Source organism: Equus asinus, chromosome 7, assembly GCF_041296235.1.
Source record: "Equus asinus isolate D_3611 breed Donkey chromosome 7, EquAss-T2T_v2, whole genome shotgun sequence".
NCBI lineage: Eukaryota > Metazoa > Chordata > Mammalia > Perissodactyla > Equidae > Equus > Equus asinus.
In genome coordinates this window covers 35,974,063-35,992,902 of record NC_091796.1, presented here as the reverse complement: position 1 = coordinate 35,992,902, position 18,840 = coordinate 35,974,063, and the positions used below count along the sequence as shown (strand labels likewise).

The 18,840-nt window shown below is 38.6% G+C and overlaps 1 long non-coding RNA gene across 5 annotated transcripts in view; it reads left to right on the top strand.

The window, feature by feature from the left end:
- Window positions 1-16,535, top strand: part of LOC106845809 (uncharacterized) — a 98,042-nt gene extending 81,507 nt beyond the window's left edge. For 2 of the 5 annotated variants that reach the window (XR_011504441.1, XR_011504440.1), the window contains one exon: window positions 9,868-16,533. This is a non-coding gene — a long non-coding RNA (uncharacterized lncRNA). Of the gene's footprint in view, window positions 1-1,708; window positions 2,702-9,867 lie in introns of those variants that run through there. The other 3 variants (XR_011504443.1, XR_011504442.1, XR_006529745.2) reach the window with 3 other exon arrangements.
- Window positions 16,536-18,840: the final 2,305 nt, after the last annotated feature.

Sequence of the window (18,840 nt, the reverse complement as noted above, 5' to 3'; positions counted from 1 at the left end):
TTAAATGTCCACCATCAGGTGAATGGATAAACAAATTGTAGTATATTCATAAAAAAGAAACCACTGATTATCAAAACAATAGTTTTGAACTTGTTATGCTAAGTGAAAGAAATCTGGCACAAAGGAGTACATACTGTATGATTCATTGTATGTATGAACTCCCAAGACAGGCAGAACAAATCTACAGCGAGAGAATGCACATCAGTATGTCCCCTGGAGTTGGGACTGGTGAAGAGTGACTGCAAGGGGGCATGAAGGAGCCTTTTGGATGGCTGGAAATAGTTTACATCTTGATTGTGGTGGTGGTTACATATGTGTATGCATTTGTCAAAACTCATCAAACTGCACAACAAAATGGATGCATTTTATTGTATATAAGTTATACCTGAATAAAATTGATTGAAACAGTAAAAACCAATCACAAACAAACCATAAGGAAGAAAGGATTGATTTGATTGGTTATTTGTTGTAGCAGCCTGAATGGACTGAGGCAACACTATATCAGTGATTCTACCAGTTACCATTTTTTCCCAACTGCCCTTGCTTCTGGAGGCCCTTGTCCTCTTGCTCTATCTTGGCCTGGGTCTTCTCTAGGACTGCTTGCAAGGCTACCAGCCTAGGATACATCTTGAATGGTCTGGGTTGAATCCACAGTTTCCTGCTTTGTGCCCTCATTTCACTGGAGCTAAGGTTTTGCTTTAGAGCTTTTGTTATGTTAGAGAGACCTCACCTATCAGTATTAGATATTTTGTCTCTTGAGCTATTCAATTTCTCCAAATAACCTTCTTCTAATTTTCCCTGAATGGGATGATGCTGACTCTAAGGTTGAGGTTCCTCAAACACCAGAATGAGGAAGAATTACTACAACATTCCAACATCACCACTCTAAGTATCTTTAATGATTCACTCCATTTCTGTTGAGAACAATGTTCTATTGCTGTGCCTGTGGATAAACGTTGGGCTGCCTTTACTGTAACTCAAAGAAGGTGAGTAGGTTAGAGTAGATGAGGACAGAGGTGGAAATGTCACTGGGCTCAATTGCTCTATTCACAGAACTTTAATCAGACCCTTTGTTCTCAGCCCCATCTTTCACACCTGCTGTTTAGCTCTAATCTGTGCCTCCGCTGAGCCCAAAGCCCCACAGTTCAGGATTCTGAAAGGCAGACCATGTTCCATGTGGTCCACAGTCCTGTCTGGATGCTGCCAGGTCATGCAAGTTTCAGTCCTCTGATGTTATCTGCTAACGCGTTTCCATCCACTTTCCTCTTCCCCAGATCACTGTACTCTCTCATCTTTGGTGCTGCCCTTCCTCATCACTATTATTGGTTTGTTCCTTGTCATCCCTCAAAGCTTTCATTTAAGGATTTCAGGAGAGGTTTGAGAGAAACTTGAAGTGAGAACCTGCTAGGTGTGCAATCTTGTACTGGAAATCTATAAGGTTTTATTATATACTGAGGCAAGTCTCCTCCAAAATACTCTTCTTTTTCTAATTTGTCTTGGCTGTTATTTTCTACTATTCATCCACATGGAGTTTAGAATCATTTTGTCAAGTTCAAAGAAAAAAATCCAATTGGAATTTTAATTGGAAATGCATTAAATTGATTAACTTGGGAATGATTGCTTTTTATTTTTAATTAAATTTCCAAGCACTGATTTTTTTTTTAGCTTTGCTAATTATAACTTTCTAAATTTATTGCATTTTTGTCAGAACCTGGTCTCTGCAATTTCTCCTTTTCCAGAGCAGTACGTTAGTAACGTATTGTCCTTGGCATCACCTGGCACAGTGCTTCTCAACATGCAGAGTCCTGGACTAGCAACATCAGCATCAGCTAGGAATCATTAGAAATGGAAATTACAGGACCTCAATTCAGTCCTACTGAATCAGAAACTCCTTGAGTATGGAGCTTAACAAACTCACCAGCGAATTACGAAGCCCATTAAATTTTGAGAACTACTGAGCTTAACATCTGACTAGCCGTGTAACCTGGGAAAAATTATTTAATCAAAGTCTAAATGATCTCATATGTAAAATGGAGATATAACTGCATAAACTTCATAGCATTGTTATTAGGAATAAATGAACTAATACATATGAAGGATTTAACATACTTTTTGGTATGTTGTGAATGTAGAATTAAGTGATTACTAGTGATCATCATAGTTAATATTATAAAATAGTTTTATATTATCAGAATTGTATTCTTGTCCAATACAAATCTAAAAATTTTTTATGTCATGAACAAGTTTGGCAAATGTGCAATGTTTGTTGTAAAAGTGAGTATATCCCTGCTTCTTTGTGTGTGAGATATTTATGAAAACAAATATTATAATTTTTAGATCTTCTGAATATTATTCCAATTTCTTAATTATTTTTTCCATTGGATCTATAAAAGATAGTTTATTGTGTTAAATTCTCCCAAGACTGCTGCATTTCTGTAAAATATTTCTTGCACTTTGAAGATATAGTTATTTTGTGCCAACTCCCTGTTATTCTGCACATAGATGCCCCTCAGTTTATCTTTATTGTGAGTTGTATTTTTATTTTTATGAAATAATCCTTTGGTGCGGGGGTTTCGTTTATTATTATCATCCTTGCATTCACTTTGTTTTAATTTACTTAATATATCCTTACCCATTCTTTAAATTTTGAGTATTTTCTTGTTTTTATTTTACATTAAAGTATCTTTTATAAGCATCATAAAGTTGTTTTATTGAAATATATATAGACATGTATATTTTAATGTGAGAGCTTAACCCTGTTAGAATTATAATTATGTAGTTACTCTACATCCATCTGCTTTTGTTTTGCATTCCTGTTCTATCTGTCTATCTGCTATCTATCTATCTATTATCTACCCTTGTGTTTTTTTTTTTTTAACTTTTGCTGTAGGCACTATGTTTTCTTTTTTATTCACACATATTTTGGAAGGTTTTATTTATGACTAATGGCTACTTTGACATTTTTCAAATTTTAATCTATGTTTCTCTAATTCTCAATATTACAAAAGAAATTATCTGTGTGACCTCTTATTTAGAGGTTATGAAGTATAACATGCTTTTAGTGTTCTCATGCACTCGTATTTAATATAATATGATATTTACACTGCTATGGAATGACCTGTGTACTCCTAAAATTCATATCTTGAGGCCTTAACCCTCAACGTGACTGTCTTTGGAGGTATGGTTTTCAAGAGGTCAGTAAGGTAAAATGAAGTCCTAGGGTAAGGTCCTAATCTGATAGGATGAGATAGGGTCCTAATCTGATAAGAGGCAGAAGAGAGAGAGAGATCCTTTTCTCCATGTGTGTGCAAGACAGAAAAGCCATATGAGCACACAGTACAGCTGCAAGCCAGGAAGAGAGCTCTCACCAGAGCTCAACCATGCAACCATGCTGGGGCCATGCTCATCTCAGACTTCCAGCCTCCAGACTGTGAGAAAATACATATCCCTTGTTTAAGCTAGCCAGTCAATGGTATTTGTTATGGCAGCCTGAGCTGACTAAGACATACAACAATCATTATTGTTAAATTATCTTTTTTACACTGCTTATCTTGTTTCTGGAGAAGTTATTGATATTTGGGCTCTGTCTTGTAGCTATTTATAATCCTTGACTTAATTTCATCTAGATGGCGTTACCATTTGTGTTAGTCAGGGTTCTCTAGAGAAACAGAACCAATAGGGTATCTATATATATCTAGATATATTGAAAGAGATTTATTATGAGTTGGCTCATGAGATTATGGAGGCTTAGAAGTCCCATGATCTGCCATCTGCGAGCTAAAGGTCCAGGAAAGCCAGTGGCATATGTCCAGTCAAACACTGAGGCATGAGAATGAGGAGCACTGATGTCCAAGGGCCGGAGACAATAGATGTCCCATCTCAAGCAGAGAGCAAATCTGTCCTTACTTGGCTTTTATGTTCTATTCAGGATTGAATGATACCCATTCACATGGATGAGGGTGATCTTCTTTACTCAGTCTACCAATTCAAATTCTAATCTCTTCTGGAAACACCTTCAGGGCACACCCAGAAATGTTTTACCACTATCTGGGCATCCCTTAGCCTAGTCAAGCTGACACAAAGAATTAACCATTACACCATTCTTTTCTTTTTCTTTTCCTTTGTTTATTATCTTGCAGGTTGTATCATATCTTCAAGTTGTTTTTTTCTCCTTAAGAAGGGTACATGCATATCTGAGAAGATATTCAGAAATGAAAAACAACTTGGATAAGTGCAAAATTCTTGTTTCTCAAAATTGTCTTGTCAAAACTATGTTACACATTTGTACTGCAGTCCCCTCAGTATTTTGCTTTGCAAATGTGAATTTGGATGGAACATAATTTTTATGTCTTTGAACATTGCCTGCTTACTTTTCCAGTTTGGTATTTTTTAGTTTTGTAATTACAATGAAAATTGCCAAATATGGATATAAATGTGAGTTTTTTCATTGATCGTGCTCTAAAACCTGAATATCTTTCAATGTGTACACACTTTCTGGAGCTGAAGAAAGACTTGCCTTACAGTGTGTCTTTGACATTTTCCTCTGCTTTCATTATTCTTTTCTTTAGAAACACTTTTTATCTGTACCTTTCTTATCCATTTTGGATTTCCTATAAGTTATGATCTATTTCATGACTTACGTCTTTACTATCTGTGATAACTTCTCAAATTTGTCCTTCAAATCAGTGACTGAATCTCTTGTCATTTAAAATCAATTCTTCTCTTTACATGCTCCACCAGGTTTTTGCATTTTATTTTTATTTATTTACATTAATTATCTTATCAATTTTCCTGTCCTTTTATTTTGTAGAATTTGCGTCTTAGCCTGGTAGGTTTCTCCTTATGGACCTCTGCTCCATTTAGAAGAGCCATGAACTCTTATATCTTCTTGAGAAAACCCATCCCTTGATTCTATAGGAGGTAATTTCCAGAGGTTTTCCATCAGGTTCCCTTCTCTTTTTCTATTTTTTTTTTTTTTTTTTTTTTTGCTTACTTGCTCATCTTTGAACAGGTGGGGCTTAGCCATGTATTTTCGAACCAGCTATTAATACACATTGTTTTGGATTTCTTTTGGCTTACTCTGAAGAGTTCCAAGCCCAGTTCCTACTTTTCATCAGATGTTCATTTACTGCAGATTTCTGCTACGGAATCCGAATCTGCTCCTACCCATGTTGACCTAGGGATACTCAAAATTGAAGGACTGATTTAAAAAACAATGGAATTGTCAATGTCCCCATTAATCCAGGTTCTTCTGACACTCCTCCTGACCCCACTCCTCTGTGATACATACCTGATTTTCTATTTGTAGAGGACCTTATTCCACACGTTAAAATGTGCACACATAAATGCTTAAGTCTCTTCTAAGAATTTCTGACTTCCAAAAGGAAACAAAAATTGAGGGGTGGGAGACAGTGTCCTGAATGCCTTAAAAATCAGTACCTGTGCCCAAGAGCAGCAATTATGCAATTCTCTCACTTTTCGTCTGAGTCTTGGCCCCATAAAGGCTGAAGGATGAGGCGACTTCCTGTCTTTATACAGGTAATTTTTCTTTCAAGGTTTAAAGTTTGCCATGCCTTGAGCTGAAGTCTGGGCAGGTTTTCCCTGATGCCAACATTTTAAAAGAGGAAAGTGGGGTCCAGAGAGGTTAACTAATTTTACCAAGGTCACACAGCTAACAGCAGATTTGAGCGTGAGCAGCAAGGTCTGACTCAGCGCATTCTGTCTTAGCAGAACACCACGCTGTTTTGCTTAAGACAAGTTTGTTCACTGAGAAACCTAAAGCTAAGGAAAACCTGATGATGTGAGGATTCTCCAAACACTGAAGAGCATTTTCTTTGCAAGAAATGCTATCTAACATTCCCATCCTGAATCTTATATAAAATAGCAGCATGATTCAATTAATGCTTACCCACATGTCATTTATCAACTGGAACTTCATTGCAATGCATTTTTACCTCTTCCTAATGCCTTCCTTAATTGCACTAGCTCATGTAATTTTCTCCTATTCTGACCACTTTTCATCCATATTATTTCCACTCCCCGTTATACTCTACTGCATGCTTAGGGTTCTTTCTTGGGCCTTTCTTTCCCCCAGATAGCACTCAACATCCTTGTCAGCAGAGGCCATGTTTTATTCAATTGTTCTCCCATGCCATTTAGCATAAAACTAGGCCCACAGGAAGTGTTTACACAGTAGCCTGGTCGAGAGTACAATGCTAAAATAGTATGTTTCTCTGGAGACCACTTACAGGAAATTAAAATTTAATTAATTATCTAATAGTGTCTGCATTTCTCTTAAGTTGGTTCAAAATAGCTTTCGTTTACCTTTTTGTTTCCTCCTTTACATAGGCAATTTTTCATGGATATTAAGGTATCTTGTTCAGCAAACATTTCATGAGGGTTTCCTATATGCTAGGCACTATCCCACTTTATTGGGAAAAATAAATGAATGAGAATCAGTCTCTGTTGCAAACACTCACTGTCTGATGAGCAAAACGGACATGTATGTAAATGATCTCAGTCGAATTTGGGAAATGAGCTAATAAAGTTACACACTAGATGAAAAGAGATCAACTAATTTACCTTGAGAGAGCGTCAAGCTCTCTAGCTCATTCTTTTCAGAATAAAATCCAGCAAGAGGGCCCAATCCCAAAGTACCAAGAAAAACGTAGCTCTCTGGGGACTTGAATATATTGAACAAACCTCACCTAATCCTGTCAATGGTGCTATTTGGGATTCTAAGGGCACTGGAACCTCAAAAGGACACCAGTAGACCATGACCAACAGCATAAGAAATAATGAACATTTTTACAATGATGAGAAAATAAATCCCTTTCCTGTGTCCTTTTAAATTTACTTTGACTAGCTATTGAACAGGTGTTTCATAGATTCAATACATCACAACATATTAAGTGCTGCTCAGCTCCCGCCAGTCCTGCTGCCCTGCTGTGGACCATCTCTTTCTGTTTGCATCTTGCCCGTCCTCTGTGCATATAAACTAAGTGTCTCCATTTCTGCTCTCAGAGTGTACCATGCCATACAACCGAGATTTCAAGAACAAATATCAACAGTGGCTAAGCCAAACATATCTTGTCAAGAGAGTGCCTCTGCAGTGTAAAGATTGATTTGTCGAGGGAAGTCTTGCATATAAGTAGATGTGAAGGCAAGGACTGAGGTTAACAAGTTTCCACTGTGGGAGTTTACTTATAACAAAATAACAAAAGGACAGTTCTGCCTCTGCCAATTACTTTCCATCTCTTCCTGTATCCATTGCTATAGCAGCTTTATTCATCACCAGAAATCAGTCTCTCCGGTGCAAATCCAGGTAGGGCTCTGTGGAAAAAAGCTTTCCCTCAGAACCTATGTTTTTATTTAGATTAGGATCATTTTATGCCAGTCAGTACTGTTTGGAGGTGCCCCCTGTGCCCAGCTCAGTGCTTAGATGCACAGAAGGAACAAAAGAGAATGAGGAGACTGGACTTTACATGTGAGGTGCTCCCAGAGACCAGACCCACAGACATCACATAGAAGACAGTGTGCATTCAAGAGTCAGTTGCATAAATTCCAAACACTGAGTGCTGGAGGTCAGAGAAGGGGACATCATTTCAGCCTGGAGCAGTCAGGCATGGCTCAATGGAAGAGGTGGTGATTGAGTTGGTATTTGAGGAAGGGGTAGATTGGGAGCAGATTGTGGTCAGTTACATGGTTGCACATGGATGATAACGTGTCATAGTCTTCGATCTCAGTGGAGTGACAGAATCAGGGCCAAGCCAGGTGGGCTGGATGCATAGAGAGAGTAGGCAGACATGGAGTTGGTTTGCTCTGGGTACCCACACACTCAACAAATATTTTATTGCATGTCCTAGGAGTTAGGGACCCAATATTGTAAAAGATCCAGTTTCTACCCCAAGAAAGCTCACATCTTAGAGGAGAATACAGATAGTGACAAGCACTTAGGCACTTACAAGAGGGCATAAAAACTACTGTAATGTCCTGGAAGCACAGAGGAGGGACATCTAAACTGGCCTTGGATATAAGGGAAGGCTTTGCACAGGAGCCGATATCTGAGCTGAGAGAATGTGAAGAGTAGGAGGAAGAGATGGACTCACTCAATACCCCTGGCTTCTGGATGCCACACAAAAAAATCCCCAAACCCACAATTCCACAATTAAATACTTTGCCTTGCATACTCTCTGTTTTTGGCAAGCTCCTCTTCTAAAACTACTCTCCTCAAAGTGGCAGCAGGTCATGACCAGGTGTAGGATCAGTCAAACCACACACAGCGGTTGGCTTATTTTATTCAAGAGCAGGAGACCACTGTGTACCACAATAAACTTTTAAGTCCTTAGGGAAAAAATATGCAGCCAGTTCATGGCCATTTAACTCAGAATATCAAAATCATCGTTTGAATAGCACTATGGCTAGATACTTTTCCACTATTCCCCAGAAAAAAAAAAGGGTCTCCCAACCCTGGGAAAAGACTGTCCCCTAACTTTGGCACCTAACGGATCTTCTCCTGCACCTAAAGGCTGATGTCAACCATGGACTATTAACTCTGAAAAATGTGTCCTTGGACATGAGGGAAATGAGGGGAATGTGTGGATCGCATCTATTTCCGAGTCAAGGATTTTAGATTGTATAATGGTAGAGACCAAGCTAAGCTGTAAATTGTTGCAGAATTGCCCTTTTGGCAATGAATTTTAGTCATGTTTCTGCCCTCCTCCTCATCCACAGTCCAAATTTTTTACAATCTGGAAGGTGCTAGGGTTGCTATTTTAAATTCTGCTTCCTCGAAACAACCAACTTAGCGCCCTGATCCTTCCTCCAACTCCAATCTCCTCCAGCTCTACTTGACATGATTACAGCTGCCTTCCCCAAGGGTAGGCCCTACTTCTGCTCCTGACTTACCTAAGGACCCAAAATTCCAGTCCCACCGAGTTTCTGCCTACCTTGCGTTGTCTTCTGAACTAGCAATGTCATCCTATAATCCTTTCTTAATATTTGATAACACCCTGTGTTTGGAATGGCCACCATTAACGTGTTGGAAAGGTGAAGAGCTAAGTAGTGAAACAATATGGTTTACAAGGGTTTTTCTTAAGGTTTTCAGTGTTTACTAGCACCCAAAGTGTTTAAAACACACTGTGAATGAGAGAAATCTCGTGATGAAACCAAGAATGAGTGTATAGAAAGCATTCAAGTGAAACTGAGCCCAGATAGTTAGAGGAGAATAGTAGTTAAAAACAAACAAAAAAAAAACCCCAGAAATGTGTATATTCTACAAATATATATAATGTTATAAATTATATATTAAACTCTGTTGATCAGTCTCCATTGTAGAAATATCTATTTAATGTAAATAACATTCCCCCCAAATGTGTACAAAATACTTAATTTACCAGAATTTTAAAAATAGTTCAATGTTTTGATGATTATATTGTTAAAATATGTTTTATTTCTCTGATTTCTTAGAGTATACTAAATATCTTTCAAAGCAATTATTGTGCTCTACTTCATGCAATTAGCAATTTGCTTCTAGAATTAATGACCCCAGAACTGTGTTTTGGAGTTCTTGAGGAAATTTCTAAAATTTCCTCTTTTCTTACTCTAGAGCTATTGGCAGCATCTTCTGCTTTGAGTGTGATTTCATTGAGCTGCCTTTTCCTTTCAGTCTAATGATTTTAATCAGCTTTGGGCTTGGATAGTTAAATGGTACCCTTGTGAGATTTCGTCGTAAAGTAGGTGACAATGGGTCGTGATGACTGTGCTTAGGAGTCAAGATTTTGTACTTGATTTCAGCAATTGTTATTTAAACCAATGAGTCACTTTTCCATTTAATTCCAGATTTTTATTTCTGTTCTTAAATTCTAGGTTGCCATAAGATTGATATCGGAGAAATGGGTCATTACTATTTTCAATGTTATAACATGAAGATTTATTGATTTACAAAAGATACAAAGTTATAAAATCTAGAGCCAGAAGGGACGGAAGTCTTAAAGGAGTCACCCATCTTCTTGGAGTTGAGCTATCCCCAGAATATAAAACGAAGATGAAACAGAAACCAAGAGGCAACCTACTCTAGCGATTTAGTGACAGGGTTGTGTGAAAGGTATTGAGAACAAAGTTTTAAGTTGCTTTTTCAAAGAACCAATGATTTTCTATTCTAGAACTTGTTGACTGGTGAGCAAGTTCAGCTTTGACAACCGGGCCACTTGGTCTGTGTTAATCTTTTCCAAGGCTCTGAAAATGATTGTTCAAACAGAAGCAGTGCCAATCGACAGAAAGTTCTCCAAGTCTGTATTTGCTTGTACAGGTATTAGACCAGAGCTCATTTGGAGCAAATCTGGAGCTAGTTTTACCTTAACCAAAGCAGGTACAGAGACATTACAGCCTCTCATCAGTGAATATTTGGAGTATAATGGGTTTCCAGACTTCAGATCACTAGTACACAATGAGATCTCGGCCCACAAGAAGAGTTCGTCTTTTGAGATAATATTGATTCTGGAAAATATTTCAGTTACTCCTGCTCATAGCCACCATATCCAGAAGTCATGACATTCCCAAAAAGAAAGAGTGGAAGGAGAGGAAGAGAGAGAAGGACATGGATTTTTGATACTTGGAAGGACATTCCCTTTGTTTCATATTGGACTAAGGTCTCTTCCTTCTTTTCTACCTTTCATTTTTAAAAACCATTCAGCAAACACAGAATATTGTGAGATTCTACGAAAATGGCCTGGGACAAGGCACTTATCATTCTGCCCTCATGGAGCTTACTTCCTGTGTTTGAATTACTTGTTTTTCATCCCAACATTGAAATTCTGCCCTCAGCCTAGTGGCACCTTACAGAGATTTTCACAGAGAATTCTACAATAGCAGGAAAGGGAAAATATAAGTAGATCATTGCCACTGAATTTGATGCTTTTTTTATCTTTAATTTTTTTTTACAATCTATCAATCACCTGCATTTACTGACAAATTATTTTGGGGGAAAGGGCAGAGGAATGGATGATTCATATTCCTTCTCTTAGAGAGTTCCAAATCTCATAAGGGAGAGAAGATTCTTCCACATGCATAGACCATAAGCAAAAGGCAGCGTTTCCATGTGACCTTATTACCTGGTTGATTATGCCCCAGTACTTTGCTTTTTATTAATCATTCATATATTCATTCATGCAATCACTCAATGAACATGAGTTGAACACCCATTAAAAGGAAGGCACTTTTATGCACAAAGTGTTTTGAATGATAGCAACTAATTCAAGGGAAGCACTGAAGAGCCCCTACATACTCCATAATCTACTTTCAGACATTTCAAAATAAAAAGCTTGACCTGCGTCACTGGCCCCAGGAGGCCCTAACTTCCAATAGGTCCTTTTTCTAAGTTTTGGTTTGAGTTAGCAGTTTTCTTCACCTCTTCCCTCACCACGTACCACCTCCTCCTCTCTACCCCTCAAATAAAACATATACAGAGTCTCTCAGGCAAATATACGCACCAAGAAACACACAATTAAATAATTCTCGATCTTGTTCCCAGGTCTGGTAGTCAGTAATAGTTTCTTTAAGGGCCCAGTAGGAACCTGTATTTTTATCCTAGGCATCTTCTAATATCAAAAAATAGTTCTAGAAATGCTTAAGAGAGAGGTAGCTATGTTTAAGTTTTGTGATGTTTTTCCTTAGCTTATTATTTTTTACAACCGAAATGAAATGAAGTCTGAGCCAAGTTTATATTGATTTTTTTTCAAACAGTACTATCACCCTAATACATCCTAATCTTTCAATTCTAATTGGACACAGAGAAGTCAACAATCGAGCTTTATTTCCAACTTCTAATTGGCTGTAAACTAGTGAAGTGAGCGTCTACTTTTACTAAACTTCACCCATCAAGACTATCCGCCTTCACAGCATCACAAATTCAGCTCATTATAGCAGCCCACCTGAAGCGCCCCTTGCCCCCCATCCATACTGCAAAGCCAATTACATTCACGTATCTGCTATGCAGTTTGCTTTCAGCTCCACAAACTGTAACAGTGAGAAGATAACGCAGGCTCTTGTTACTATTTTTTATCTTTGTGAAGGTCCTCTTCTAAGTCGTGTTTCCCATGTAGGTCTCCTCACTGGCTTCTCTATTGAATTCTTCTGTTTCTCTGGACCTTTTAACTCACATTATCTTCTATTACAGGAAGTATTGCTGCTTACTTCTCTCTTGAGCTGGCATATCCCAGGACATTCCCACTTGATAGGTGTAATTTAATTTAAATACTACTTTCCTTGTAAACTACTCTCTTTAAGGAGTGGAGTTATTGGGATGGGGTGGAGATGACAATTTATATTGGGATGTAAAATGACTGGTGGTCAACTCGAAAGTTCTCTCTACCATCTTTGAAATTTTGTCTACAAGGATGTTAGCCATAGTCCATTGTTTTGGCACATTTTGCAGTGCTTGTATCCTATTCTAAAAGTAAAGCTCCCTGAAGGTGGGTTCTGCATTTTATATCTTTTCGTGCTTCTCTCTTGTGCACATTAATCAAATTGCCTTAGCAATAGTAGGTGCTTAACAAATATGCACTGAATGAATGAACTCCAGCTGCCTCTATCATTGCCTCCCTTGCTGTTCCAAAGTGGGGTATCACAGGACACCAAGCCCTGCTGGGTGAATGAGTTATGCTCAAGCACTACCTATTTCTCAAATGCAAATCACACACACTCTGGTTGAGAGGCACAGGCTTGTTATTAATGATGCTGGGGAATGTGCCTTGTGACTAGGGATGGGTGGAGCGCTTTCCACATTACAGGAAAGCCTCAGTTAACCAGGACCCAAGGGGTCACAATCCTCAATTAGAATTTGTTTCTAATTTGAGAAGAAAGAGACAAAGGATAGACAACTTGCTCACATTGAGGAGTTAGCAAAATAAGAGGTAATGAAGTTAAATAAAATCATATTAGTAAGGAACAATTTAGGATCAGCTCCATCTCCCACATGATATGCATCTTCATCTCTCGCTCTGGATATGAAGATTACATCTGTGATTTGTATCAAGATAGAAAACAATACTTAAGCAAGTCATTTATGATTAAAATGTTTGAAACCCAGATAACATCCTGAGGGTCTCTAGGTTTATAAACTATAATATACTTATGAAGACCTCAAGACCTTAGGGGAAAAAAACAATTAACAAAATATTACTTAACAAAGAAAAGCCCAATGCCAGGTGTGGCTAGTAGAAGAGGTTCTTTACCTCATACCAATGCCCCTTACCCTAGACCAGAGACAAGGGACTTTCTGACAACTTTCATACCTTCTTGGGCAGACTGGACAAGTAACTTCTGCCTTTCTCTTTTTCTTCTCACTGGCCCCTCTCCATGGAAAGAGCTACAACCAATTAGATTGGTCAGTCTTGTGCTTACTGGGACTTGTTGACAGAGGTGCACTTCTTGTACCCTGAGTCTGTCTGGAACCTGCATCTCTCCTGGATTGGTTATTAGGGTAGTGGGATTTCATCTGCTCCCTTCTCCCTTATAGGAGCCTCTCCTCCCTATGCAGGTAAGACACCACCCTTTGCCTCCCCATTTGTAACTGGTGGGTAATGAGATCCACTCATTCCCATGGACTCAGCTGACCCTGATTTTTAATCAAATATGATGCTCTATTTCCGTCCTCAATCCAGGCCATGTATTTCAATATAGTTTACCAGAAACTGTTTATCAGTCACTGATTAATAAATTTGATGTTTTAAATCTTGTTTGGCTAATGATTCTTGTGTCTATTCTCTTCATAGATTAAAACTTGGCGAAAGGAGGATGGTATAATTATTACCTCCAATTTCTAACCCTCAGATACAATCAAATCTGAATTTACCATTATCTTAAGCTAACTTTTTTTTTGTACTAGGCTTCTAAAGAGGAAATAATTTACCTAAGAAAAACTGAATGATAGAATTTTTCAAAAGAAAAATTCCAGAATTAGTCCATATTTAGTTTGATTTCTCATCTCTCTGAGCCGAGAGTGAGGAAGACGGGTGTTGGTGGTCTGATGGTAAAAGAAAAGGAAGAAAATTCTGTATTTACTCTAAAAAACGGGAGAGTGAATTGAGTAGAGAAACACAATAGGATCTCTGGTTAGTGCTGAGGGCCCACCTGAAGTATGTGATCTTATATTTCAAGTGAAACTAGTTAAGAAGTTGATATGGATCTTGCCAGTCATTACAAGCCAATTCCTCCTTGCCCTTCTTCTTTCTTGAAGCTATAAGCACTCTGCTGAATTCAACCCCTATCCTACACTTGGGTGTGTGCATGTTGTGAGTATATAAATTGTCACTATGTAAAAATGTAGCCCTAAACCAAACATTGCTTAATTTGCCTGGCTTTGAGCTTTAAAACATATTGAATGCGTTCTTCTGTGACTTGATTTTGTTCCATATAATATTTATTAGCTACATCCATAGTGTTGCTTAGAGATGTAATTCATTTATTTCCACTTATTGTATAGCTTTTGTTTGTGCTATTATGAAAATGCTGTATGGCCCTTCTCATGCATATCTTTTGGTGTAAGTGTGCAATTTCTCTGAGTTACTCACCTAAGAATGAAATTGTTTGCTCATAGAGTAGACACAAGTTTAAAGATAATGCCGACTTGTTTCCCAAATTGGTGGTAGAAAATTATATTCCCTCCAGCAATGGTTCCTAGAACAATTTCAGTTGCTTAGATACAGGCACTAGATAGTCAGATGGATAGATTTAACTAGATGGAGGGTTTGTCCAATGAATATGATAGAAGGGCAAGGGAATTAAGATTTTAACGAAGCAGTGATTAAAATGAAGTTCCATGGAAGTTAAGCTGGATAGAGTATAAAGTAAGGATTTCAGTGAAAGATGCATAAGATAAGAATAATATGGAATCCATGAATTAGGGGTCCCTTCAGCTGCACTGCAGAGAGGTAAATGGTGAGGGGTGGTTGCACCCTTGGGAAGAGAGCCCAATGAAAAGCATAAGAGAAGCTTTAGACTTCAGACAAAGGAAGAGCAGAGTATTTAGATAGAATTGGGAGAAGGGAGCAAAAACTTCTTCTTGGAGATATCCAGATACATATGTTTGCTCTTGTGTCAGAAACTATTCTGAGAAAGTACAAAAACAGTGAAATCTAATAAGTTAAACTTCTGCATTCAGGTACATCTGAATAGCTATGCAGAGTGAGGATATGTCCTTGTGAGTATAAACCTATTGAGAATATTTATTTGAACTATGTACATGACACAAGAACATCAAAACAAAAATAAAAACAGAGAGCATTTAAGGTGCTTGAGGAAATTCATTCAGCTCACAGGTTGAAAAATCAAAATGCAAAACTGAGTCCATCAACTCTACTACCAAGGGTGCTGTAAGGTGGTGTCTGGAGTGGTGATGCTTAAGCATTTTTGGCATGGATTTCTTGGGGAAATTTCGTAGTTTGCCCTCTCCCTTGAGAACAAGCCTAGACTTCCATAAACATTACAATTTTCAGACCATTTTAGGAAGTTCCAGAGCCCCTGAAGCTCCATCTTTGGATTCCCTCTGGGTCTAGGACAAAAGCACTACACAAGTTGTGTGAGTTGTGTCCTGTAGGGAGGGACCCAGACTTCGGAGCAATGGGAAGACACAAGTTCGGCTGGCCCTCCACTCACCAAGCTGGGTGCTTCTAAGCAACTGTATTCAAACACAGAGAAACCTGTTTTTTCCTAATACATCTGCCCAAAGAAGATACTTTTTTCGTAATTCCCAAAAAGATGTGCTGGGGCAAGCCCAGGTTGTACTTCTTCTTATACATGGTCTCAGTGGTTTATTTAATCATTTCACATTACAGATTCTTTTTCAATTGGTTGTCGTAAGAAATTTAACATATACAGGCCCCCTATTGTCAGCTCTATTGTCCCCCTTGGCTGTGTTTGCTAGTGTCTGGAGGGCATGAGGGATATTTGCATCTCCCTCAGTACACAGCAGTGTCCTTATACACTAAGATACTCAAACACTATTTGATACTTGATTGATTACTGTTTGGTAGATGAATTAAACCTAAAAGGAGTTTAACAAATAAACTATTGTTTAACAGTCTAGAGGTATCAATGTTTTGTGTTTTATTTAAGCTTTTCCTTTGGCAGCCCCAGACTGAAAAGAATGAACTGTATCCAGCTCCTATGTGGCATCTGTAAGGCTCCTGCTGCTGAGGTGAGGGTGGGGGGAGACGGGTTGGAAAACAATAACTTCGAAACTGGAGAAGGTCCTCACCAGCAAGGGGGGCAGATGGGATCATGCCTTTGAAGACAACCAGAAAAGTTTAATCCAATTTCCACCAGACACCCAAATGTGCTCTAAAAGAGGAATTTTCTCGAGATTGAGAGTGATGGAAACAGAACCGGAGATATTCAGGGAGATAAATGAGTGGGAGAGATTTATTGATGAAGCATGTATAGAACTAAATGTGGAAGTTAAAACAGCAGAAAATGAGGTCCAGGAGAGGAAATTGAGGGAAGAGGCAGTGTGTGTCAGGAGAGGAGCACGTGGGAAACGTGAAGTGAAGGCAGAGCTGTGGTAAGAGTCACAGCATAGAGGCCGAGTTAGAACCGGAGCGATTTGAAAAGATAACTCCTCTGGGCATTTGGGACATACCCTGGGTCTTGATATTAGGAGTGACATATGGATCTCATAAATTATCCTTGGGTGAGTATAAGCTTATTTCTGCCTTTATCTCATTCTGTCAAGTCGAATTTCTAAATATTGTAGGTCCCCAATGAGTGTCCAAATAAATAAATAGCTACAGAATAGCCTGTTTGCAAGTCATGTGGAAGTGGGCTTCAGGGTCCAGACTTGCTGTGTGCTTATTCTCAGAAACTGATAGTAAGTCTTAGGTTATAATAATAATGAGAGAGATCAATTATATTAAAATATGCTGTGTTTCTATTTCATTTTATAATTTAGTTTTTATTCAACGTATTGTCAGCTCCTTTCGCTCAGTGGAACTGACACTGTAGTGAGAGAAGTGAGGGCTGGGATGCAGGAGCACAGAGGAGAATGTGGACCAAGTCTGAGTCAGATGAGTGCGTGATCCACTTTGTTGCAGAATTTTTGTTTCAATGAGCTATTTCTGTGTAATAAGTTACTCTGAAACTTCATGGCTTAAAAACATGGACTCACTCATGTGATTGAAATCAGATGGCAGGTAGGAAAGTAGGAAGGTCCAAGATGACCTCTCTCACATTTCTGGGGCCTTGGCACTCGGCTGCCCCATGGGTCTCTTATCATTTAGTGATCCAGGCTTCACCTCCCTACAGGTGGTAGCACCATTCCAAGAAGCTGCAGCTTCTTCCATTCCAGATTCCAGAATTCACACAACCTCATTGTACCCTGTTTGACTGGACAAAGCAAGTTACAAGGCCATGCCAGGGCAAGGGCTGGGTAAGTGGACTCCACCTCTAATGGGAAGAGCTACAAAACACTGTGGGCAGGATTTCCAATCTACCACAAGTGTCACCTCAACTCTGTGGCCTACTGTTTATGAACTTTTTTTTATGCTGTTTTTGGTGAGGAAGATTGGCTCTGAGCTAACATCTGTTGCTAATCTTCCTCTTTTTTTTTTTTTTGCCTCCTCAAAGCCCCAGTATGTGGTTGTATATCCTAGTTGTAGGTCATTCTAGATCCTCCATGTGGGATGTCACCACAGCATGGCCTGATGAGCAGCGTGTAGGTCCATGCCCAGGATGCGAACCATTGAACCCTGGGCCACCAAAGCAGAGCGTGCAAACTTACCTACTCAGCTTCAGGGCTAGCCCCTGTTGATGAAGTTTTAAAATACAACATTGCAATTGATGATCTTTAATGTCCTTTCCTCTTCCAAAATTTAAAAAGAAATTGTTTAATTCTCTATCTACTTCTGAGAGAACAGAGACTGAGATCTAGAATTCACTCAGGACCACATGGCAGGTGAATGACCTACTGAAGACGAGATGCTGCCACCCATGCCCTGGGGGTTTTTCCTTGTTGTGGCTTTGGGCTTGGTTTTTTTGTCTCCAGCTTTATTGAGGTAAATGACAAATAATTATAACATTTAAAGTGTACAATGTGAGGATTTGATATACCTATACATTGTGAGAGGATTCCCATAACAGAGTCATCACATCCATCACCTCACACACAGTTTGTTTTTCTGTGGGAACACTTAAGTTCTACTCGCTTAGCACATTTCAATTATGCACTGCAGTATTATCAACTATAGTCACCACGTTATTCATTACATCCTCAGACCTTATTCATCTTAAAATTGAAATTTTGAACACTTTTACCAACTTCTCCCCATTTTCCCCAACCCTCAGCCCCAGGTAACCAACATTCTACTCTCTACTGTTTCTATGAATTACACTTTGTTTTTTGATTCCACATAGAAGTGGCACCATGCAATACTTGTCTTTCTTTGTCTGGCTTATTTCTCACAATCTCAACATAACAAAGACAAATGTCTTTTAATCAAACCATTGGAATCAATTAACATTTGTGTTGCTTCTTAGCTTCACTCCAGACCAACTAAAAGAGAGTCTTGACGGGTACAACCCAAACTATGGCATTTTTAGCAAGGATGAGAGTTGACTCAGACGGCCATTGATGTTTAAGGACCATCACAATAGTGTTTTCTATCACAGACATAATAAGAAGTGACCTTAGAAAAGTGACTTGCCTCCTCTAAGCCCCAGGTTTCTCATCTAGAAAATCATGATAATAGTCACCTGTTAGGGTTTTTGTCACACACATGTAAACAAAAACTTGGAAAATACAGGCAGCATTCAATAAATGAGACTCATTGTTTTTTAACTATTATTACC